The 21,766-nt window shown below is 50.7% G+C and overlaps 1 pseudogene; it reads left to right on the plus strand.

Moving 5' to 3' along the window:
• LOC118380495 (membrane-associated guanylate kinase, WW and PDZ domain-containing protein 3-like) overlaps window positions 1-21,766 on the plus strand; it is a 311,983-nt pseudogene that overhangs the window by 245,677 nt on the left and 44,540 nt on the right.

The following is a 21,766-nucleotide window of genomic DNA, read 5'->3' on the forward strand; positions in this document are numbered from 1 at the left end:
TCTCTCTCCCCTTCCCCTCTCTCTCCCCTCTCCCCTCTCTGTCTCTCTCCCCTCTCCCCTCTCTGTCTCTCTCTCCCCTTTCCCCTCTCTGTCTCTCTCTCCCTCTCCCCTCTCTGTCTCTCCTCTCCCTCTCTGTCTCTCCCTCTCCCTCTCTCCTCTCCCTCTCTCCCTCTCCCTCTCTGTCTCTCCTCTGTCTCTCCTCCCCCTTTCCCTCTCTCTGTCTCTCCCCTCTCTGTCTCTCCCTCTCCTCTCTCTCTCCCTCTCCCCCTCTCTCTGTCTCTCCCTCTCCCCTCTCTGTCTCTCCCTCTCCTCTCTGTCTCTCCCCCTCTCCCCTCTGTCTCTCCCTCTCCCCTCTCCCATCTCTGTCTCTCCTCTCTGTCTCTCCCCTCTGTCTCTCCCTCTCTGTCTCTCCTCTCCCCTCTCTGTCTCCCCTCTGTCTCTCTCCTCTCTGTCTCTCCCTCTCCCCTCTACCCTCTCTGTCTCTCCCCTCTGTCTCTCCTCTCCCTCTCTGTCCCCTCTCCTCTGTCTCTCCCTCTCCCTCTCTGTCTCTCCCTCTCCCTCCTCTCTGTCTCTCCCTCTCCTCTCTCTCTGTCTCTCCCGCTCCCTCTCTGTCTCTCCCCTCTTCTGTCTCTCCTCCCTCTCCCTCTCTGTCTCTCCCTCTCCTCTCCCCTCTCTGTCTCTCCCTCTCCCCTCTCTCTCCTCCCTCTCCTCTCCTCTCTGTCTCTCCCTCTCTCCCTATCTGTCTCTCCTCTCCTCTCTGTCTCTCCCCTCTCTCTGTCTCCCTCTGCCCTCTCCCCTCTGTCTCTCCCTCTCCCCTCTCTGTCTCTCCCTCTCCCCTCTCTGTCTCTCCCTCCCTCTCTGTCTCTCCCTCCTCCCTCTCCCTCTCTGTCTCTCCTCCTCCCCTCTCTGTCTCCCTCTCTGTGTCTCCCTCTCTGTCTCTCCCTCCTCTCTCTGTCTCTCCCTCTCCCCTCTCTGTCTCTCCTCTCCCCTCTCTGTCTCTCTCCCTCTCTCCCTCCTCCCTCTCCCTCTCTGTCTCTCCCTCTCTGTCTCTCTCCCCTTTCCCTCTCTGTCTCTCCCTCTCCCCTCTGTCTCTCCCTCTCCCCTCTCCCCTCTCTGTCTCTCCCTCTCCCCTCTCTGTCTCTCCCTCCCTCTCTGTGTCTCCCTCTCTGTCTCTCCCTCCTCCTCTTGTCTCTCCCCCTCCCCTCTCTGTCTCTCCCTCTCCCCTCTCTGTCTCTCCCCTCTCCCTCTCCCCTCTCCTCTCTGTCTCTCTCCCCTCTCTGTCTCTCTCTCCCCCTTTCCTCTCTGTCTCTCCACTCTCCCTCTCTGTCTCTCCCCCGCTCTCTGTCTCTGTCTCTCCCTCTCTGTCTCTTCCCTCTCCTTTCTGTCTCTCCCCTCTCTGTCTCTGTCTCTCCTCCTGTCTCCTCCCACTCTGTCTCTCCCTCTCTGTCTCTCTCTCCTCTCTGTCTCTCCCCTCTCTGTCTCTTCCCTCTCCTCTCTCTCTCTCTCTCCCCTCTCCCCTCTCTGTCTCTCCCTCTCCCTCCTCTGTCTCTCCCTCTCCCTCTCTCTGTCTCTTCCCTCTCCCTTCTGTCTCTCCCTCTCTGTCTCTCTCTCTCCCCTTCTCCCCACTCTGTCTCCCTCTCTGTCTCTCCCTCTCTCCCTCTCTGTCTCTCCCCTCTGTCTCTCTCCCTCTCCTGTCTCTCCCTCCTCTGTCTCTCCCTCTCCCTCACTGTCTCTCCCCTCTCCCTCTCCTCTCTCTCTCCCTCTCCCATCTCTGTCTCTCCCCTCTCTGTCTCTCCCTCTCCCCTCTCTGTCTCTCTGTCTCTCCTCTCCTCCCTCTCTGTCTCTCCCTCTTCTCTCTCCTCTCTCTCCCCTCTCTGTCTCTCCCTCTCTCTCTCTCTGTCTCTCCCTCTCTCTGTCTCTCCCTCTCCCTCTCTGTCTCTCCCCTCTCCCCTCTCTCTGTCTCTCCCTCTCCCCTCTCTGTCTCTCCTCTCCCCTCTCCCTCTCTGTCTCTCCCCTCTGTCTCTCCTCTGTCTGTCCTCCCTCCCCTCTCTGTCTGTCCTCCCTCTCTCTGTCTCTCTGTCCCTCTCTGTCTCTCCCTCTCTGTCTACCCTCTCTGTCTCTCCCTCTCTGTCTCCCCTCTCTGTCTCTCTCTCCCCTCTCCCCTCTCTGTCTCTCCCTCTCCCTCTCTGTCCCTCTCCCCTCTCTCTCTGTCTCTCCCTCTCCCTCTCTCTCTGTCTCCTCTCCTCTCTGTCTCTCCTCCCTCCCCTCTCTGTCTCTCTCTCCCTCTCTCCTCCCTCCCCTCTCCCCTCTCTGTCTCTCCCCTCTCTGTCTCCCTCTCCCCTCCCCTCTCTGTCTCTCCCTCTCCCCTATCTGTCTCTCCCTCTCCTCTCTGTCTCTCCCTCTCTGTCTCTCCCTCTGCCCTCTCTCCTCTCTGTCTCTCTCCCTCTCCCTCTCTGTCTCTCCCTCTCCCTCTCTGTCTCTCCCTCTCCCCTCTCTGTCTCTCCCTCTCTCTCCCTCTCTGTCTCTCCCTCTCCCCTCTCTCTGTCTCTCCCTCTCTGTCTCTCCCTCTCTGTCTCCCTCTCCCTCTCCCTCTCCCTCTCTCTCTGTCTCTCCCTCTCTCTCCTCTCTCCCTCTCTCTCCCCTCTCCCCCCTCTCTGTCTCTCCCCCTCTCTCTCTCTCTTTCCCCTCTCCCCTCTCTGTCTCCCCTCTCTGTCTCTCCTCTCCCCTCTCCCCTCTCTGTCTCTCCTCTCCCCTCTCTGTCTCTCCCTCTCTCCCTCCCTGTGTCTCCCCTCTCTGTCTCTCCCTCTCCCCTCTCTGTCTCTCCCTCTCCCCTCTCTGTCTCTCCCTCCCCCTCTCTCTGTCTCCCCCTCTCTCTCCCCTCTCCTCTCTGTCTCTCCCCTCTCTGTCTCTCTCTCCCCTTTCCCTCTCCTCTGTCTCTCTCTCCCCTCTCTGTCTCTCCCTCTCCCCCTCTCTGTCTCTCCCTCTCTGTCTCTTCCCTCTCCCCTTCTGTCTCTCCCCTCTCTCTCTCTCTCCCCTCTCCTCCTCTCTCCCCTCTCTGTCTCTCCTCCTCTCTGTCTCTCCCCTCTCTGTCTCTGTCTCTCCCTCTCTCTCTCTCCCCTCTCCCTCTCTCTCTCTCCCATCTCTCCCCTCCCTCTCTGTCTCTCCCTCTCCCCTCTCTGTCTCTCCCTCTCCCCTCTCTGTCTCTCCCCTCCCTCTCTCTCTCTCTCTGTCTCTCCCTCTCTGTCTCTCCCTCTCCCCTCTCTCTCCTCTCTGTCTCTCCCCCTGTCTCTCTCTCTGTCTCTCCCTCTCCCCTCTCTGTCTCTCCCCTCTCTCCCCTCTCCCTCTCTGTCTCTCCCTCTCTGTCTCTCTGTCTCTCCTCTCTGTCTCTCCCTCTCCCCTCTCTGTCTCTCTGTCTCTCCCTCTCCCCTCTCTGTCTCTCCCTCTCCCTCTCTGTCTCTCCCCCCTCTCTCTCTCTCCCCTCTGTCTCTCCCCTCTCTGTCTCTCCCTCTCCTCTCTGTCTCTCCCTCTCCTCTCTGTCTCTCCCCCTCCCTCTCTGTCTCTCCCCTCTCTGTCTCTCCTCCCTCTCCTCTCTGTCTCTCCCTCTCCCCTCTCTGTCTCTCCCCTCTCTGTCTCTCCCCCTCTCTCCTCTCTGTCTCTCCTCTCCCTCTCCTCTCTCTCCCTCTCTGTCTCTCCCCTCCTGTCTCTGTCTCTCCCTGTCCCCTCTCTGTCTCTCCCCTCCCTCTCTGTCTCTCCCTCTGTCTCTCCCTCTCTCCCTCTCTGTCTCTCCCCTCTCCCTCTCTGTCTCTCCCTCTCTGTCTCTCCTCTCTCCTCTCTGTCTCTCCCTCTCTGTCTCTCCCTCTCCCTCTCCTGTCTCTGTCTCTCCCTCTGTCTCTCCTCTCCCCTCTCTGTCTCTCCCTCTCTGTCTCTCCCTCTCCCCCCTCTGTCTCTCCCTCTCCCCCTCTCTGTCTCTCCCTCTCCCCTCTCTGTCTCTCCCTCTCTGTCTCTCCCCTCTCCCCTCTCTGTCTCTCCCTCTCTGTCTCTCCCTCTCTGTCTCTCCCTCTCCCCTCTCCTCTCTGTCTCTCCCTCTCCCCTCTCTGTGTCTCCCTATCCCTCTCTGTCTCTCCCTCTCCCCTCTCTGTCTCTCCTCTCCTGTCCCTCTCCCTCCCTCTGTCTCTCCCTCTCCCTCTCTGTCTCTCCCCTCTCCCCTGTCTCTCTGTCTCTCTGTCTCCTCCTCTCCCCTCTCTGTCTCTCCCTCTCTGTCTCTTCCCTCTCCCTCTCTCTGTCTCTCCCTCTCTGTCTCTCCCTCTCCCCTCTCCTGTCTCTCTCTCTCCTCCTCTCTCTCCCTCTCCCCTCTCTGTCTCTCCCTCTCTGTCTCTCCCCTCTCCCCTCTCCCCTCTCTGTCTCTCCCTCTCCCCTCTCTGTCTCTCCCTCTCCTCTCCCTCTGTCTCTCTCCCTCTCTGTCTCCCTCTCCCTCTCTGTCTCTCCCTCTCTGTCTCTCTCTCCCTCTCTCCCTCTCTGTATCTCCCTCTCTGTCTCTCCCTCTCCTCTCCTCTCTGTCTCTCCCTCTCTGTCTCTTCCCTCTCCCCTCTCTGTCTCTCCCCTCTCCCTCTCTCTGTCTCTGTCTCTCCCTCTCTGTCTCTCCCTCTCCCCTCTCTGTCTCTCCCCTCTCTGTCCTCTCTCTGTCTCTTCCCTCTCTGTCTCTGTCTCTCCCCTCTCTGTCTCTCCTCTCTGTCTCTCCCTCTCCCTCTCCCTCTCTGTCTCTCCCTCTCTGTCTCCCTCTCTGTCTCTTCCCTCTCCCCTCTCTGTCTCTCCCCTCTCCCCTCTCTGTCTCTCCCTCTCCTCTCTGTCTCTCCCTCTCCCCCTCTCTGTCTCTCCCCTCTCCCCTCTCTGTCTCTCCCCTCTCCCCTCTCTGTCTCTCCCCTCTCTCCCTCTTCCCTCTCCCCTCTCTGTCTCTCCCCTCTCTGTCTCTCCCTCTCCCCTCTCCCCTCTCTGTCTCTCTCCCCTCTCTGTCTCTCCCCTCCCCCTCTCTGTCTCTCCCCTCTCTGTCTCTCCCTCTCCCCTCTCTGTCTCTTCCCTCTCCCCTCTCTGTCTCTCCCTCTCCTCTCTGTCTCTCCCCTCTCTGTCTCTCCCCTCTCTGTCTCTCCCCTCTCTGTCTCTCCTCTTCCCTCTCTGTCTCTCCTCTCCCTCTCTGTCTCTCCCTCTCCCCTCTCTGTCTCTCCCTCTCTGTCTCTCCCTCTCTGTCTCTCCCCTCTCTGTCTCTCCCTCTCCCCTCTCTGTCTCTCATCTCCTCTCCCCTCCCTCTCTGTCTCTCCCCTCTCCCCTGTCTCTCCCTCTCTGTCTCCTCTCTCTCTCTCCCCTCTGTCTCTCCCTCTCCCCTCTCTGTCTCTCCCTCTCCCCTCTCTGTCTCTCCCCTCTCCCCTCTCTCCCTCTCCCTCTCCCCTCTCTGTCTCTCCCCTCTCCCCTCTCTGTCTCTCCCTCTGTCTCTCCTCTCCCCTCTCTGTCTCTCCCCTCCTCTCTGTCTCTCCCTCTCCCCTCTCTGTCTCTCTCCCCTCTCCCCTCTCTGTCTCTCCCTCTCTCCCTCTCTGTCTCTCCCCTCTCTGTCTCTCCCTCTCCCCTCTCTGTCTCTCCCTCTCCCCTCTCTGTCTCTCCCTCTCTCCCCTCTCTGTCTCTCCCCTCTCCCCTCTCTGTCTCTCCCCTCTCCTCTCTCTCTCCCCCTCTCCCCTCTCTGTCTCTCCCCCTCTCCCCTCTCTGTCTCTCCCCCTCTCCCCTCTCTGTCTCTCCCTCTCCCCTCTCTGTCTCTCTCTCCCCCCTTCCCTTTACATCTGTGTGTCTCATTGTGTGTGTAGATGATGTACCAGTTGCTCCAGAGCTGTAGCAGCACAATGATTTGCATCTGCTTCTGTCTGTCTCTTGCCTGCAGAACTTCCGTATGGCTGGGAAAAGATTGAGGACCCGCAGTATGGAATCTACTACGTGGAGTACGTACACCTCTCCTGATAGTTGTGGTGATACAGGAAGTAGTGGCATGGTTATTATTTGATAATAACAAGTGTTTGTTTCATGAGATGGGATGAGCTGTGATTTCTGTTGAAGTCATTAAGAGATGCTGGACAGGCAGACCTGCGCTTGTGTTGCTGTCACTGCCTCGCCTCACTGAGAAATGCACACTGGCACACAGTTCACCCAGCATGGATTCCCATGGGAGTAGCAGGAAGGAGAATTCTGAGGAGAGGAAACGAGGATCACCGGGACAACCCGTTTTTTTCCCTCTCTGTCTTTTTGTTTTGAATGAATACAGTAAAACACAATGGGTCATTATGTTCTAACTAAAGTAGAGAAGGAGTCATGGCAATCAGAAGAACATAGAGGACTGAGCACACTCAGTGTACAATACAGATAGACCACTCAGTGTACAATACAGATAGACTACTCAGTGTACAATACAGATAGACCACTCAGTGTACAATACAGATAGACTACTCAGTGTACAATACAGATAGACTACTCAGTGTACAATACAGATAGACCACTCAGTGTACAATACAGATAGACCACTCAGTGTACAATACAGATAGACTACTCAGTGTACAATACAGATAGACCACTCAGTGTACAATACAGATACAGATAGTGTACAATACAGATAGACACTCACAATACACTCAGTGTACAATACAGATAGACCACTCAGTGTACAATACAGATAGACTACTCAGTGTACAATACAGATAGACCACTCAGTGTACAATACAGATAGACTACTCAGTGTACAATACAGATAGACCACTCAGTGTACAATACAGATAGACTACTCAGTGTACAATACAGATAGACCACTCAGTGTACAATACAGATAGACTACTCAGTGTACAATACAGATAGACCACTCAGTGTACAATACAGATAGACCACTCAGTGTACAATACAGATAGACCACTCAGTGTACAATACAGATAGACCACTCAGTGTACAATACAGATAGACTACTCAGTGTACAATACAGGTAGACCACTCAGTGTACAATACAGATAGACTACTCAGTGTACAATACAGATAGACCACTCAGTGTACAATACAGATAGACTACTCAGTGTACAATACAGATAGACCACTCAGTGTACAATACAGATCAGTGACAGATAGACCACTCAGTGTACAATACAGATAGACCACTCAGTGTACAATACAGATAGACAACTCAGTGTACAATACAGATAGACCACTCAGTGTACAATACAGATAGACTACTCAGTGTACAATACAGATAGACCACTCAGTGTACAATACAGGTAGACCACTCAGTGTACAATACAGGTAGACCACTCAGTGTACAATACAGGTAGACCACTCAGTGTACAATACAGGTAGACCACTCAGTGTACAATACAGGTAGACCACTCAGTGTACAATACAGGTAGACCACTCAGTGTACAATACAGATAGACTACTCAGTGTACAATACAGATAGACCACTCAGTGTACAATACAGATAGACTACTCAGTGTACAATACAGGTAGACCACTCAGTGTACAATACAGATAGACCACTCAGTCACGGAGGAGAGCTTCTGTTCCTTGATTGGATAGTGAGGATAACTCTCAGCATGACTCATGCCCAACAAGAGCACAAACAGAACTTTTCTTGGAAACACACATCCACATACTGGCACACATACAAATGAACACACGTATAGGACTGTGGGAAAATATTTTGTGTTGAGGTGCTGTCAACAGGGAGCATATTTTTCTCCGCTCTGCTGAAGTTTTCATTTTTGATTTATCAGGGGAACACACACACACACGCTGGCAATTGGCACACACAGCACACACACTGTCACACATACACACACTCCGCATGCATGTGATTCAACGAGCAGAGCAGGGGTGGCATCCCTTCCAAAAAAACCTGAGTAACGACTGGGGCTGAGCAACAACTGTTAAAGCACAGGCGCATTATGCAGATCAGCTGCTTTCCTTGCTTTACATTCAACCTGGGGGCTCATCTCACAAAGGGCTGGCCTGGGAATCTACAGCGCTACAGCTACAGGGAACAGGAGGCACACAGACTGCTGTACTGATCCTAGGTCAATCAGATGTGGCCGTTGTGGGCAGGATATATATCTTGGGTATATGGTTATTCCACTGATCTTAGGTCAGTGGTTATACGTGTCAACAGTACTGCAGTGTCATTTTCTTTGTCGTTTACAGATGAAAGTGCTGTGTTGGTGTGTCGCTGATTTGAAAAGGATCACTGTAATGTAATATAAGCTTGGTACCAGAGGTTTGCAATGACTGGATAGTGCTCTGGGTTGTCACTAGATTGTAATGTGTAAGGGTACTGTGAAACTGTTTTGAGTTTTGGTCACGACACAAACCATTGAAGAAAGCGGCTCCAGAGAGATGAGAGATTACTTGGCTTTTGTGTTGCTGCCAAATGAAGAGATCCAGATAACTGTGTGTCATAGGAGGAGAAGGAAAACATTGAAATAAGGCTGTGAAAACATGTAAGCCTCACTCTCTTTTGGTCGGTTTCACCTTCTCTGAGATTTATGAAGTGTGTATTAGTCCTCGCCTGAGGTTGTATTTCTTTGGTTTTTATACAGTATGTAGAGTATCATTCTATGCATGTGTGCTGTATACTGATCTCTCCAGTGAGTGTTCTGTCTTGTCCCTTGTCTCTGTGCTGTATACTGATCTCTCCAGTGAGTGTTCTGTCTTGTCCCTTGTCTCTGTGCTGTATACTGATCTCTCCAGTGAGTGTTCTGTCTTGTCCCTTGTCTCTGTGCTGTATACTGATCTCTCCAGTGAGTGTTCTGTCTTGTGCCCTCCAGTGTCTCTGTGCTGTATACTGATGATCTCTCCAGTGAGTGTTCTGTCTTGTCCCTTGTCTCTGTGCTGTATACCGATCTCTCCAGTGAGTGTTCTGTCTTGTCCCTTGTCTCTGTGCTGTATACTGATCTCTCCAGTGAGTGTTCTGTCTTGTCCCTTGTCTCTGTGCTGTATACTGATCTCTCCAGTGAGTGTTCTGTCTTGTCCCTTGTCTCTGTGCTGTATACTGATCTCTCCAGTGAGTGTTCTGTCTTGTCCCTTGTCTCTGTGCTGTATACTGATCTCTCCAGTGAGTGTTCTGTCTTGTCCCTTGTCTCTGTGCTGTTCTGATCTCTCCAGTGAGTGTTCTGTCTTGTCCCTTGTCTCTGTGCTGTATACCGATCTCTCCAGTGAGTGTTCTGTCTTGTCCCTTGTCTCTGTGCTGTATACTGATCTCTCCAGTGAGTGTTCTGTCTTGTCCCTTGTCTCTGTGCTGTATACTGATCTCTCCAGTGAGTGTTCTGTCTTGTCCCTTGTCTCTGTGCTGTATACCGATCTCTCCAGTGAGTGTTCTGTCTTGTCCCTTGTCTCTGTGCTGTATACTGATCTCTCCAGTGAGTGTTCTGTCTTGTCCCTTGTCTCTGTGCTGTATACTGATCTCTCCAGTGAGTGTTCTGTCTTGTCCCTTGTCTCTGTGCTGTATACTGATCTCTCCAGTGAGTGTTCTGTCTTGTCCCTTGTCTCTGTGCTGTATACTGATCTCTCCAGTGAGTGTTCTGTCTTGTCCCTTGTCTCTGTGCTGTATACTGATCTCTCCAGTGAGTGTTCTGTCTTGTCCCTTGTCTCTGTGCTGTATACTGATCTCTCCAGTGAGTGTTCTGTCTTGTCCCTTGTCTCTGTGCTGTATACTGATCTCTCCAGTGAGTGTTCTGTCTTGTCCCTTGTCTCTGTGCTGTATACTGATCTCTCCAGTGAGTGTTCTGTCTTGTCCCTTGTCTCTGTGCTGTATACTGATCTCTCCAGTGAGTGTTCTGTCTTGTCCCTTGTCTCTGTGCTGTATACTGATCTCTCCAGTGAGTGTTCTGTCTTGTCCCTTGTCTCTGTGCTGTGAGTGTTCTGTCTTGTACTGATCTCTCTCCAGTGAGTGTTCTGTCTTGTCCCTTGTCTCTGTGCTGTATACTGATCTCCAGTGAGTGTTCTGTCTTGTCCCTTGTCTCTGTGCTGTATACTGATCTCTCCAGTGAGTGTTATGTCTTGTCCCTTGTCTCTGTGCTGTATACTGATCTCTCCAGTGAGTGTTCTTTCTTGTCCCTTGTCTCTGTGCTGTATACTGATCTCTCCAGTGAGTGTTCTGTCTTGTCCCTTGTCTCTGTGCTGTATACTGATCTCTCCAGTGAGTGTTCTGTCTTGTCCCTTGTCTCTGTGCTGTATACTGATCTCTCCAGTGAGTGTTCTGTCTTGTCCCTTGTCTCTGTGCTGTATACTGATCTCTCCAGTGAGTGTTCTGTCTTGTCCCTTGTCTCTGTGCTGTAGCCATATCAATCAGAAGACCCAGTTTGAGAACCCAGTCCTGGAAGCCAAGAGGAAGCTGAGCCTGGACACCCCCTCCCCTGGCCTGCGGGGGGTTAACACACCCTCAGGTAATACCTCTCTGCCAGCCCACGGTCACCATAGATTCAATTGAAAACTGATCATTGTCATGGTCACTAACTAGTATACCACTTCTTATGAAGCAGTGTGTTTAATTCATTGGACATATGAAATTAATTGGGTGTTTAATTGGGCATGCATTCTGTATGCTAGTGTCTATTGGAACAGAGCCTAAAGCCAGAATGTCAGAATTGTTCCTAATCAGATCCCCTTAGCTTAGAGATGATGTCAGTGTAGACGCCAAATAAACGACATGCCACTTGGACCACTTGTCGTTGTAGTGTCTACTGTCTAAAGATAATCAGTTATAGTCAGTGAGGGCAGTACCAAGTGGCCATCGGAACAATTCTATTAAAATGGTACTAATGGATAGTAACCACTTTACTTCAAATGGATTTTGACAAGTATGTTGTGAAGTGGAGAAGGCACTCGTTTTGCTCACAGCTCTCTTGCACAAAAAGCTTTTGTCTGTCCCTGTCACTCATCGCTTCAAACACTTCACACTGCCGAGGGAGAGATGCAAAGAGCAAGAGAGTCATGAGACGAAGTGAGCGAGAGGAAGAGCCAGAGAAGAGAAGAAAAAGAGAGTCATGAGATAGAGAAGAGAGAGAGAATCATGAGAGAGACAGAGAAGAGAGAGAGCGAGTCATGAGACAGAGAAGAGAAAGAGAGTCATGAGACGAAGTGAGCGAGAGAAAGAGCGAGTCATGAGACAGAGAAGAGGAAGAGCGAGTCATGAGACAGAAGAAAAACAGAGAGTCATGAGATAGAGAAGAGAGAGAGAGAGTCATGAGAGAGACAGAGAAGAGAGAGAGTCATGAGAGAGAGAGCGAGTCATGAGACAGAAGAGAAAGAGAGTCATGAGAGAGACAGAGAAGAGAGAGAGTCATGAGAGAGAGAGAGCGAGTCATGAGACAGAAGAGAAAGAGAGAGTCATGAGAGAGACAGAGAAGAGAGAGAGTCATGAGAGAGAGAGAGCGAGTCAGAAGAGAAATAGAGAGTCATGAGAGAGACAGAGAAGAGAGAGAGAGCGAGAGTCATGAGAGAGACAGAAGAGAAAGGGAGAGTCATGAGACAGAGAAGAGAGAGAGAGAGAGTCATGAGAGAGACAGAGATGAGAGAGAGCGAGAGTCATGAGAGAGACAGAGAAGAGAAAGAGAGAGTCATGAGAGAGACATAGGAGAGAGAGAGTCATGAGAGAGACAGAGAAGAGAGAGAGAGAGTCATGAGAGAGACTGAGAGTCATGAGAGAGACAGAGAAGAGAGAGCGAGTCATGAGAGAGACAGAGAAGAGAGAGAGCGAGAGTCATGAGAGAGACAGAGAAGAGAAAGAGAGAGTCATGAGAGAGACAGAGAAGAGCGAGAGTCATGAGAGAGACAGAGAAGAGAGAGAGTCATGAGAGAGAGAGAGCGAGTCATGAGACAGAAGAGAAAGAGAGAGTCATGAGAGAGACAGAGAAGAGAGAGAGAGAGCGAGAGTCATGAGAGAGACAGAAGAGAAAGGGAGAGTCATGAGACAGAGAAGAGAGAGAGAGAGAGTCATGAGAGAGTCATGAGAGAGACAGAGAAGAGAAAGAGAGAGTCATGAGAGAGACATAGGAGAGAGAGAGTCATGAGAGAGACAGAGAAGAGAGAGAGAGAGTCATGAGAGAGACAGAGAGTCATGAGAGAGACAGAGAAGAGAGAGCGAGTCATGAGAGAGACAGAGAAGAGAGAGAGCGAGAGTCATGAGAGAGACAGAGAAGAGAAAGAGAGAGTCATGAGAGAGACAGAGAAGAGCGAGAGTCATGAGAGAGACAGAGAAGAGAGAGAGAGTCATGAGAGAGACAGAGAAGAGCGAGAGTCATGAGAGAGACAGAGAAGAGAGAGAGCGAGAGTCATGAGAGAGAGAGAGAGGAGCGAGAGTCATGAGAGAGACAGAGAAGAGAGAGAGCGAGAGTCATGAGAGAGACAGAGAAGAGCGAGAGTCATGAGAGAGACAGAGATGAGAGAGAGCGAGAGTCATGAGAGAGACAGAGAAGAGAGAGAGCGAGAGTCATGAGAGAGACCGAGAAGAGAGAGAGCGAGTCATGAGAGAGACAGAGAAGAGAGAGAGTCATGAGAGAGACAGAGAAGAGAGAGAGAGAGTCATGACAGAGACAGAGAAGAGAAAGAGAGAGTCATGAGAAAGAGAAGAGCGAGAGTCATGAGACAGAGAAGAGAAAGAGAGAGTCATGAGAGAGAAAGAGAAGAGAGAGAGTCATGAGAGAGACAGAGGAGAGAGAGAGTCATGAGAGAGACAGAGAAGAGAGAGCAAGAGTCATGAGAGAGAAAGAGAGAGAGAGTCATGAGAGAGACAGAGAGAGAGAGAGTCATGAGAGAGACAGAGAAGAGAGAGCAAGAGTCATGAGAGGGAGCGAGAGTCATGAGAGAGACAGAAGAGAGAGAGCGAGTCATGAGAGAGACAGAGAAGAGAGAGAGCGAGAGTCATGAGAGAGACAGAGAAGAGAGAGAGCGAGTCATGAGAGAGACAGAGAAGAGAGAGAGAGCGAGAGTCATGAGAGAGACAGAGAAGAGAGAGAGTCATGAGAAAGACAGAGAAGAGAGAGAGTCATGAGAAAGACAGAGAAGAGAGAGAGAGTCATGAGAGAGACAAAGAAGAGAGAGAGAGAGTCATGAGAGAGACAGAGAAGAGAGAGAGAGAGTCATGAGAGAGACAGGGAAGAGAGAGAGAGAGTCATGAGAGAGACAGAGAAGAGAGAGAGAGAGTCATGAGAGAGACAGAGAAGAGAAAGCGAGAGTCATGAGAGAGACAGAGAAGAGAGAGAGCGAGAGTCATGAGAGAGACAAAGAAGAGAGAGAGAGTCATGAGAGAGACAGGGAAGAGAGAGAGAGAGTCATGAGAGAGACAGAGAAGAGAGAGAGAGAGTCATGAGAGAGACAGAGAAGAGAAAGCGCGAGAGTCATGAGAGAGACAGAGAATAGAGAGAGCGAGAGACAGAGAAGAGAGAGTCATGAGAGAGACAGAGAAGAGTGAGTCATGAGAGAGACAGAGAAGAGCGAGAGTCATGAGAGAGAGAGACAGAGGAGAGAGAGTGAGAGTCATGAGAGAGACAGAGAAGAGAGTGACAGAGAAGAGAGTGTGTTGGACAAGTTTTCTTAATCGTGGTAGTTTGGTGTCAATGGATTGACAGATCAATTAGAATGTAGTAGTTGTAAATTACATAATGATTGACTCATCCTCTCAGGACCACTTCCTCTAAGTAATGTCACCGAGAAATTCTGTACTCTAACCACACTGTTAGTCAGCATTCAGCTATGAATAAAATCTAATTTTATTGGTCACATCCATGTGTTTAGCTATTGCAGGTGTAGTGAAATGCTTGTGCTTCTAGCTCTGACAGTGCAGTAATATCTAACAAATTACACAACATATACCCAATACACACAAATCTAAGTAGGAAGTAATTAAGACTATATACATATGGATGAACGATGTCAGAGTGGAACTGACTAAGATACAGTAGAATAGCATAGAATACAGTATATACATATGAGATGAGTAATGCAAGATGTGTAAACAGGATTACGTGAATGAGATAGCATAGAATAGTATAGAAAACAGTCTATACAGTTGAAGTCAGGAGTTTACATACACCTTAGCCAAAACACATTTAAACTCAGTTTTTCACAATTCCTGACATTTAATCCTAGTAAAAAATCCCTGTTTTAGGTCAGTTAGGATCACCACTTTATTTTAAGAATGTGAAATGTCAGAGTAATAGTAGAGAGAATGATTTATTTCAGCTTTTATTGCTTTCATCACATTCCCAGCGGGTCAGAAGTTTACATACACTCAATTAGTATTTGGTAGCATTACCTTTAAATTGTTTAACTTGGGTCAAATGATTCGGGTAGCCTGCCGCAAGCTTCCCACAATAACTTGGGTGAATATTGGTGTCACGCCCTGACCTTAGAGAGCCGTTTTATGTATCTTTTTGGTTAGGTCAGGGTGTGATGTGGGGTGGGCATTCTACGTTTTGTTTTTCTATGATTTTGTATTTCTATGTTTTGGCCGGGTATGGTTCTCAATCAGGGACAGCCTTCTATCGTTGTCTCTGATTGGGAGCCATACTTAGATAGCCCTTTTCCATCCTTTCAGTATGGGAAGTTAACTTTGTTTGTAGCACATAGCCCTTAAGCTTCACGGTTGTTTTGTATTGTTTATTGTTTTTGTTGGCGTCATCCTAATAAAAAGGAATATGTACGCTGCGCTTTGGTCTACTTTTTTCAACGGCCGCGACAGAACGTCCCACCACCAAAGGACCAAGCAGCGTGGTAAAGAGGACTCCTGGACATGGGAGGAGATCCTGGACGGTAAGGGACCCTGAAGGCAGGCTGGGGAGTATCGCCGTCCAAAGGAGGAGATAACGTCAGCGAAGGAGGAGTGGCGGCGATATGAGGAGGCACGTCAGCGAAACAGGCACCACATTGTTTTTGGGGGGGAGCACATGGGGAGTCTGGCTGAGTCAGGTTGGAGACCTGAGCCAACTCCCCGTGCTTACCGTGGCGAGCGTCGTACTGATCAGGCACCGTGTAATGCGGTGGAGTGCAGTGTCTCCAGTGCACGTCCACAGCCCGGTGCGCTACATCTCAGCTCCCTGCATCTGTCAGGCTCGGGTGAGCATCCAGCCAGGATGGATGGTGCCGGCTCAGCGCGCCCGGTCCCCAGTGCGTCTCTTCGGCCCAGGATATCCTGTGCCGGCTCTGCGCACTGTGTCTCCGGTACATCTGCACAGCCCAGTGTGTCCTGTGCCAGCGCCCCATATTTGCAGGGCGAAGATAACCACCCAGCCTGGACGGGTTGTGCAGGCTCTAAGCTAGAGACCTCCAGTGCGCCTCCACGACCCAGTGTATCCGGTGCCTCGGCCAAGGACAAAGCCTCCTGTATGCCTCCCCAGCCTGGTGAGTCCTGTGCCTGCTCCCAGAGCCAGGCCTCCTGTGTGTCTCTCCACTCCAGTGATGATCCATGGCAAGAAGCCTCCAGTGATGATCCATGGCAAGAAGCCTCCAGTGATAATCCATGGCAAGAAGTCTTCAGTGATGATCCATGGCATGAAGCCTCCAGTGATGATTACATTTACATTACATTTAAGTCATTTAGCAGACGCTCTCCAGAGCGACTTACAAATTGGTGCATTCACCTTATGACATCCAGTGGAACAGCCACTTTACAATAGTGCATCTAAATCTTTTAAGGGGGGTGAGAAGGATTACTTTATCCTATCTTAGGTATTCCTTAAAGAGGTGGGGTTTCAGGTGTCTCCGGAAGGTGGTGATTGACTCCGCTGTCCTGGCGTCGTGAGGGAGTTTGTTCCACCATTGGGGGGCCAGCGCAGCGAACAGTTTTGACTGGGCTGAGCGGGAACTGTACTTCCTCAGTGGTAGGGAGGCGAGCAGGCCAGAGGTGGATGAACGCAGTGCCCTTGTTTGGGTGTAGGGCCTGATCAGAGCCTGGAGGTACTGAGGTGCCGTTCCCCTCACAGCTCCGTAGGCAAGCACCATGGTCTTGTAGCGGATGCGAGCTTCAACTGGAAGCCAGTGGAGAAGCGGGGTGACGTGAGAGAACTTGGGAAGGTTGAACACCAGACGGGCTGCGGCGTTCTGGATGAGTTGTATGGGTTTAATGGCACAGGCAGGGAGCCCAGCCAACAGCGAGTTGCAGTAATCCAGACGGGAGATGACAAGTGCCTGGATTAGGACCTGCGCCGCTTCCTGTGTGAGGCAGGGTCGTACTCTGCGGATGTTGTAGAGCATGAACCTACAGGAACGGGCCACCCCCTTGATGTTAGTTGAGAACGACAGGGTGTTGTCCAGGATCACGGCAAGGTTCTTAGCGCTCTGGGAGAAGGACACAATGGAGTTGTCAACCGTGATGGCGAGATCATGGAACGGGCAGTCCTTCCCCGGGAGGAAGAGGAGCTCCGTCTTGCCGAGGTTCAGCTTGAGGTGGTGATCCGTCATCCACACTGATATGTCTGCCAGACATGCAGAGATGCGATTCGCCACCTGGTCATCAGAAGGGGGAAAGGAGAAGATTAATTGTGTGTCGTCTGCATAGCAATGATAGGAGAGACCATGTGAGGTTATGACAGAGCCAAGTGACTTGGTGTATAGCGAGAATAGGAGAGGGCCTAGAACAGAGCCCTGGGGACACCAGTGGTGAGAGCGTGTGGTGAGGAGACAGATTCTCGCCACGCCACCTGGTAGGAGCGACCTGTCAGGTAGGACGCAATCCAAGCGTGGGCCGCGCCGGAGATGCCCAACTCGGAGAGGGTGGAGAGGAGGATCTGATGGTTCACAGTATCGAAGGCAGCCGATAGGTCTAGAAGGATGAGAGCAGAGGAGAGAGAGTTAGCTTTAGCAGTGCGGAGCGCCTCCGTGATACAGAGAAGAGCAGTCTCAGTTGAATGACTAGTCTTGAAACCTGACTGATTTGGATCAAGAAGGTCATTCTGAGAGAGATAGCGGGAGAGCTGGCCAAGGACGGCACGTTCAAGAGTTTTGGAGAGAAAAGAAAGAAGGGATACTGGTCTGTAGTTGTTGACATCGGAGGGATCGAGTGTAGGTTTTTTCAGAAGGGGTGCAACTCTCGCTCTCTTGAAGACGGAAGGGACGTAGCCAGCGGTCAGGGATGAGTTGATGAGCGAGGTGAGGTAAGGGAGAAGGTCTCCGGAAATGGTCTGGAGAAGAGAGGAGGGGATAGGGTCAAGCGGGCAGGTTGTTGGGCGGCCGGCCGTCACAAGACGCAAGATTTCATCTGGAGAGAGAGGGGAGAAAGAGGTCAGAGCATAGGGTAGGGCAGTGTGAGCAGAACCAGCGGTGTCGTTTGACTTAGCAAACGAGGATCGGATGTCGTCGACCTTCTTTTCAAAATGGTTGACGAAGTCATCTGCAGAGAGGGAGGAGGGGGGAGGGGAGGAGGATTCAGGAGGGAGGAGAAGGTGGCAAAGAGCTTCCTAGGGTTAGAGGCAGATGCTTGGAATTTAGAGTGGTAGAAAGTGGCTTTAGCAGCAGAGACAGAGGAGGAAAATGTAGAGAGGAGGGAGTGAAAGGATGCCAGGTCCGCAGGGAGGCGAGTTTTCCTCCATTTCCGCTCGGCTGCCCGGAGCCCTGTTCTGTGAGCTCGCAATGAGTCGTCGAGCCACGGAGCGGGAGGGGAGGACCGAGCCGGCCTGGAGGATAGGGGACATAGAGAGTCAAAGGATGCAGAAAGGGAGGAGAGGAGGGTTGAGGAGGCAGAATCAGGAGATAGGTTGGAGAAGGTTTGAGCAGAGGGAAGAGATGATAGGATGGAAGAGGAGAGAGTAGCGGGGGAGAGAGAGCGAAGGTTGGGACGGCGCGATACCATCCAAGTAGGGGCAGTGTGGGAAGTGTTGGATGAGAGCGAGAGGGAAAAGGATACAAGGTAGTGGTCGGAGACTTGGAGGGGAGTTGCAATGGGGTTAGTGGAAGAACAATTGCTAAATTGCTAAGATTAGACAAATCAAACCGTTGTACTATAATGAAATGTAATTAAATGTAATGAAAAGTTATACTACCTGCGGATCGAAGTGCGGATGATCCATGGCATGAAGCTTCCAGTGATGATCCATGGCAAGAAGCATCCAGTGATGATCCATGGCATGAAGCATCCAGTGATGATCCATGACAAGAAGCCTCCAGTGATGATCCATGGCAAGAAGCCAACACTGATGATCCATGGCATGAAGCCTCCAGTGATGATCCATGGCAAGAAGCCAACAGTGATGATCCATGGCACGAAGCCTTCAGTGATGATCCATGGCACGAAGCCTCCAGTGATGATCCATGGCAAGAAGCCTCCAGTGATGATCCATGGCAAGATGCCTCCAGTGATGATCCATGGCAAGAAAATTCCAGTGATGATCCATGACAAGAAGCCTCCAGTGGTGATCCATGGCATGAAGCCTCCAGTGGTGATCCATGGAAAGAAGCCTCCAGTGATGATCCATGGCAAGAAGCCTCCAGTGATGATCCATGGCAAGAAGCCTCCAGTGATGATCCATGGCAAGAAGCCTCCAGTGATGAGTCATGGCACGAAGCCTCCAACGGTGGCTTCCAGTCCGGAGCCCCCAGCGACGCTTTCCAGTCCGGAGCCCCCAGCGACGTTCTCCAGTCCGGAGCCCCCAGCGACGTTCTCCAGTCCGTAGCCCCCAGCGACGTTCCCCAGTCCGGAGCCCCCAGCGGCGTTCCCCAGTCCGGAGCCCCCAGCGACGGTTTCCAGTCCGGAGCCCCCAGCGACGGTTTCCAGTCTGGAGCCCCCAGCGACGTTCTCCAGTCCGTAGCCCCCAGCGACGTTCCCCAGTCCGGAGCCTCCAGCGACGGTTTCCAGTCTGGAGCCCCCAGCGACGTTCTCCAGTCCGGAGCCCCCAGCGACGGCCTACAGTCCGGGGCCCGCAACGAGGGGGGATTCTGTCACGCCCTGACCTTAGAGAACCGTGACTCCAACCTAAGTGTATGTAAACTTCCGACTTCAACTGTATGAAATGAGTAATGCCAGATATGTAAACATTATTAAAATGACTCGTGTTCCATTCCTTAAAGTGGCCAGTGATTTCTAGTCTGTACCTATATGCAGCAGCATCTAATGTGCTAGTGATGGCTGTTTAACAGTCTGATGGCCTTGAGATAGAAGCTATGATTCAGTCTTTTGGTCCCAGCTTTGATGCACCTGTATTGACCTCGCCTTCTGGATGAATTGAGGTGAATAGATAGTGGCTCGGATAGTTGATGTCCTTGATGATCTTTTTGTCCTTCCTGTGACATCGGGTGATGTAGGTGTACTGGAGGGGCGGGTAGTTTGCCCCCGGTGATGCGTAAAAGTTTGTGGGTTTTAGGTGACAAGACAAATGTATTTCGCCTCCTGAGGTTGAAGAGGCTCTGTTGCGCCTTCTTCACCACTCTGTCTGTGTTGTTGGTCCATTTAAGTTTGTCAGTGATGTGTACACCAATGAACTTAAAGCAGTGCACCCTCTGCGGTTTCCTGAAGTCCACGATCAACTCCTTTGTTTTGTTGACATTGAGTGAGAGGTTGTTTTCCAGGCACCACAATCCCAGAGCCCTCACCTCCTCCCTGTAAGCTGTCTAGGGCTGTCTTGTTTTGAGTGAGAGTGGTTTTCAAGGTTTTCAGTGAGTCTCTTATGTTCAATAAGTCTGTAAGGATATTGATGAATCAATCAATGGAATGTATGTATAAAGCCCTTTTTACATCAGCAGTTTTCACAAGTCCTCTTCTGGCTGTGTTGGTGGAGATTACAAGAGTCTAGCTCGTTCTTCAAGATGTTCAACCATTCATAAAATGAGCAGAGTTCAATAATAATCACAGTGATTGTAGAGGGTACAACAGGTCAGCACCTCAGCTGTAAATTGTGGGAGGGAGATGACCAGGTGGACTGGGACAGCCAGAAGTCGTCAGGCCAGGTAGTCCTGAGGCATGGCCTCCAGCTGTTTGTTTAGAAATTGTATGGACAATAAAGAAGCCTGTGTCTTGTGACTGTAGTGTACATGTAGGTATGTACAGCATGACCAAATTGGAGAGATGGGTATGAGCATGTCCAGGTAATGTTTTGTAGTTTAACAGTAATATCATGAAATCAGCCCTAGCCTTGACAGGAATCTAGTGTAGTGGCTAGAGTAATATTATCTGGAGTAATATGATAAACATTTTGGGCTCTAGTCAAGAATTTAGCAGACGTATTTAGCACTAACTGAAGATTATTTAGTGCCTTATCCAGGTAGCCGAAGAGTAGAGCATTGCAGAAATCTAATCTTGAAGTGACAAAAGCAGGGATTATCTTTTCTGCATCATTTTCTGATTTATGCAATGTTACGAAGATGGAAAAAAGCAGCTCTTTAAATATTTTTTATACGTTCGTCAAAAGACAAATCAAGGTCCAGAGTAATGCCGAGGTCCTTCAGTTTTGTTTGACTACTGTACACCATTGACATTCATTGTCAGATTCGACAGCAGATCTCTTTGTTTCTTAGGTCGTAGAATTAGCATCTCTGTTTTATATAGTTTAAAAGAAAAATATATGCCTGCATCCACTTTCTCATATTTGAATCACAGGCTTTCAGGTTTCAGCTTCATCTACGTGTAGACCAATTAGGGTTTAAAATCTCTCCAAAAGAATGTGGTGATCGATGGTGTCGAAAGCGGCACTAAGGTCTAAGAACACGAGGGCAGACGCAGGGGCTTGGTCTGACGCCATTAACACGTAATTTACCACCTTCACGAGTGCGGTCTCAGTACTATGGTAGGGTCTTAAACCAGGCTGGAGCGTTTTGTATTCATGATTTGTCTTCAGGAAGGCAGCGAGTTACTGAGCAACAGCTTTTTATAAAATGTTTGCGCTGAATGGGAGATTTGATATAGGCCTATATCTTTTCAAATAATCTGCGTCAAGAATTGGTTTTTTTAGGAGAGGCTTTATTTACTGCCGCGTTTAGTGAATTTGGTACACATCTGGAGGATGGGGAGCCGTTTATTATGTTCAACATAGGAGGGCCAAGGCCTCCCGGGTGGCGCAGTGGTTAAGGGCGCTGTACTGCAGCGCCAGCTGTGCCATCAGAGACTCTGGGTTTGCGCCCAGGCTCTGTCGTAACCGGCCGCGACCGGGAGGCCCGTGGGGCGACGTACAATTGGCCTAGCGTCGTCCGGGTTAGGGAGGGGTTGGCCGGTAGGGATGTCCTTGTCTCATCGCGCACCAGCGACTCCTGTGGCGGGTCGGGCGCAGTGCTCACTAACCAAGGTTGCCAGGTGCACGGTGTACCCTCTGACACACTAGTGCGGCTGGCTTCCGGGTTGGATGCGCACTGTGTTAAGAAGCATTGGTTGGGTGGGTTGTGTATCGGAGGACGCATGACTTTCAACCTTCGTCTCTCCCGAGCCGTACGGGAGTTGTAGCGATGAGACAAGATAGTAGCTACTACAACAATTGGATACCATGAAATTGGGGAGAAAGAGGGGTAAAAGTAAAAAAATAAGCACAGGAAGTAGCTATTTCAGTAGGTTAGTAGGAATAGGGTCCAGAAGACAGATGGAAAGTTTAGAGGCCATGACTGTTTTTGTGAATGTGTAGAGAGATACAGGATTTAAAAAACTTCAGCGTCTTCATTGAGCTGAGGTCCTGGCAGTTCTGTGCAGTCTCAGGACAACTGAGTTTTGGAGAGGAGTCCATCATTTTTCTAATGATCATGATATTTTTGCCGAAACAGTTCATGAATATCGTCACTGCTGAAGTGAAGG

Source organism: Oncorhynchus keta, chromosome 28 (assembly GCF_023373465.1).
Source record: "Oncorhynchus keta strain PuntledgeMale-10-30-2019 chromosome 28, Oket_V2, whole genome shotgun sequence".
NCBI classification, from domain to species: Eukaryota; Metazoa; Chordata; class Actinopteri; order Salmoniformes; family Salmonidae; genus Oncorhynchus; species Oncorhynchus keta.